Source organism: Primulina tabacum, chromosome 11 (assembly GCF_025594145.1).
Source record: "Primulina tabacum isolate GXHZ01 chromosome 11, ASM2559414v2, whole genome shotgun sequence".
In the NCBI taxonomy this organism is placed as follows: domain Eukaryota; kingdom Viridiplantae; phylum Streptophyta; class Magnoliopsida; order Lamiales; family Gesneriaceae; genus Primulina; species Primulina tabacum.
This window is the reverse complement of record NC_134560.1, coordinates 25968485-25971961: the sequence shown is the minus strand read 5'-3', so window position 1 is coordinate 25971961 and position 3477 is coordinate 25968485.

Here is a 3477-nt window from a genome sequence, read left to right as displayed (position 1 = left end):
CTATAACAACAGTTTCCAGTCGTCTATAGGTATGGCTCCGTTTGAGGCACTGTATGGTCAAATGTGCAGATCGCCAGTTCATTGGGATAAAGTAGGGGAGAGATCAGAGTTGGGTCCAGAGATTATTCAGCAGGCTGCCGATGTAGTAGTCAAGATCCGTGATAGGATGAGGACTGCACAGAGTCGACAGAAGAGTTATGCGGATCACAGGAGGAGAGATCTAGAGTTTGCCGTTGGCGACCATGTTTTTGTGAAGGTAGCACCTATGAAAGGTGTCATGCGGTTTGGGAAGAAAGGAAAGCTCAGTCCGAGATTCATAGGACCATTTGAGATCCTCGACAGGGTCGGGACGTCAGCTTATCGTGTTGCTCTTCCGCCGAATCTGGCCGGAGTACACAATGTGTTCCATGTCTCTGTGCTGAGGAAATATATGGCAAATCCTTCGCATGTCTTGAACTTTGAGCCGTTGAAGCTTACTCCGAACCTGGCTTATGAAGAGAGACCAGTGCAGATCTTAGACAGACAGGAGAAGAAGCTTCGGAACAAGCTGGTTAAGCGAGTGAAAGTCAAGTGGCTTAATCATTCAGAAGAGAAAGCTACGTGGGAGTCTGAGCCAGAGATGAGGAGTCGATATCCCGAGTTATTCGATAAGTTTTAATTTCGAGGACGAAATTTCTTTTAAGAAGGGGAGAGTTGTAGAACTCGTAAATCAGACTACGTATAAGCCATGCATAATTTCTAGTATTTAAATTTTAAAAAAAATGATTTCTTGATTATTTAAAGCATTTTTTTAGTTATTAGTCATTATTATTTATTTTAAATCGCATGAGTTTAGTTTTATCATTTCAGTTAAATAAGTGAGGCCGGACAGGAGTTGGAGTATTGAGATAAATTTTAATAATGAGAAAATATTCCTAGATTTAATTTAAGATAAATAATAAGTTAATTTAATGTAAAAGAATGTTTAAGGAATTATTTAAGTAATTTGAGGTGATTAATAAATAAGTTCATTTAGGTTCAATAATTAATTTATTAATTCACTAAAATATTTAATGGGTAGATAAAACACTAAAGATTTAAAATTCAATAATTAAGAAATATTTTTCCGTCCATTTACCATGGAATTTTCGGCCACCTTAATGAGAATTTGATTTAATTTTAGCAACTCCATCTTTGATATCTTTCCTAACCCCTTCTTGGTAGAATAATTCCCACAATTTTAATTCCCCAATAATTAATATTTAAGCAATATTTCTACCATGTTTAGCTAGCAATTTTTGGCCTCTCATTTAAAATATTTCATTTAGTTTGACAACTCACTATTATTTGATACCATTCCTTAATATTTTCTTGGAGATAATTCCTCACCTTTTTAATCACCAATAATTAAACAATTAAGGAATTATCTACCTTATTTGATGAGCAAGAATCGGCCATTCACCTCCAATTTATCCCTCAAATCTCTTGATATCCTAACCATTTCCTTATCTCACAAACTAAAAAGATAGCTAGAATTATTCTCTCCCTTTATCTTGCAAACTTTCCCTTCATTTTTCCCTAGCCACTCCCCTCTCCATTCTCTCGAATTCAGTAGCAAATATCAGAAGAAAATTCAGGAAAAAATCGTGGGAAGCACTATAGAAAACAAGAGAGAAAAGTAGAAACAAGAAAAGAACACTCCGTCTCCTCCGCGCCGCGTCGTCGTAATCGTTTGTTTTCTTTCAAAACAAATCCAGGCATGTTTATATTATTTCTTTGCTCTTCAATCAAGTTATATAAGTATTTTAAAACATTACATGATCATGATTTCCATGGCAAAACCGAATTTGGACAGCAACTTTCAAAGAAAAATCTGCACAGAATTTCGGTCCCCACTTGTTCTTCACGGTTTTGATGTTTTTGTGGTTTCAGGGTTGGCTTGATTTCCAAGGGTTCAAGGCTGCTTATGGTCATGTTATAGGGTGTGCTAGGAAGGTGGTAGTCCATTAGTTGCAGCCCCTTTCCCCCCTTGCAACACGTTTTGACAGCAACTCCCCATCATGTCATTTTGTGTTCCGATTTTCATGTTTCTTGTCTAAGGTGAAGATTCTGATCTTGGCTGCCCTAGGGGCTGTAGCCATGGTTAGAATCCTTTCTTGACATGTTTAGGACGTGACCAAGATGCCCTTTCATGGCTTGGTTCATGTCCCCTCTCGAATTTTAAAACAAACAAGAACAGTGCCCCTCGGTTTAAAAATTCTTGTTTCGGGTGTGTGTGTTGAGTTTCGAACTTATGGTGTCAAGTGGGTTATGGTTGGCTTATAGCCATTAGATATGACTCATGCAACACCTTACCATGTCTAGCATGGACCATGGTTAACCTCATAGCCATTGGATCCTTCATTTGACAGCAAAACAAGCAACACCCCCACGCGTGCTCAATGGCGTCTCGGGTGGAACTTCAGATTTGTCGTAGGTGTTGGGTTGGATTATGATTGGCCTATTGCCCTTAGCCATGGTTCAAACCATACCTTAGGTTGTTGGCAAGAGGCTCTGGTCGGTGGTTCAAGCCCCAATGGCCATTAGCCTTGCAAACGACGCAAGGAAGCGCAACAGCTGCTGCTGTAATTTTCTTGACAGCAACTTTGTGCTTCGGTTCAGAGGCTCGTTTGAGTTCTTGGTTGGCTTTTAGCCTATGGCCTTGGACTGGACAGTGCCTTATTGAGTTATGAAGGTCATGTTTTTGGCCGTTCATGATTTGGTAAAGTTTAGAGGTCGTACGAGAATTTACGGTGCAATGTGCCAAAGTGACTCTCGAAAGAGCGTTTCATGATTTTGGCCTCCATGCACTACTTTCGTGTATTACAGCCCTTGGTATATATTTTTCATCATTTTAGGTGTATTTTAATCATGACTAAATGATGGTTCGATGTTGGTTCGGGTTGGTACGGAGTCATAGTTAAATATTAAGTTTGTTGGGCGTAATAGTCTCATTTTTAGTTCGATTTTTGATATGTTGGTCAAGTCAAGTTATTTGCATGTTTTTCATGTTAGAATTAGGTCACAGCGAGCCTGGGAACTATCCAACCCAATTGGTAAAATAAAACAGGATATTTAATTACATTACGTGCATAAAAATATAAAATGTTCATTTTTGAGATATATGCGATATTGCTTGTGGCCAGCTCACGTTCATGGGATTGCAGCTTATCATGGGATTATTACTTCATCTGGTGGTCACTGACCGGTTCATGTTCATGTATTGGTACGGATATCCAGTCCAAGGGCTGTGATGATCTCTACCGCCCAGTATACTGTGGTTTAATCTGATCAGACGATTCATTTCATGTTATGGGCCACTTGCGTAGAACATATTCTCAACGGAAAATTATTATATGATATTTCATGACAGGGCTCTATCGAGCAAACATTTCACTTACAATTTTCAGTTCAGTTATGCACGTATTTATAATTGCTCATGACAAGATATTTTCACGT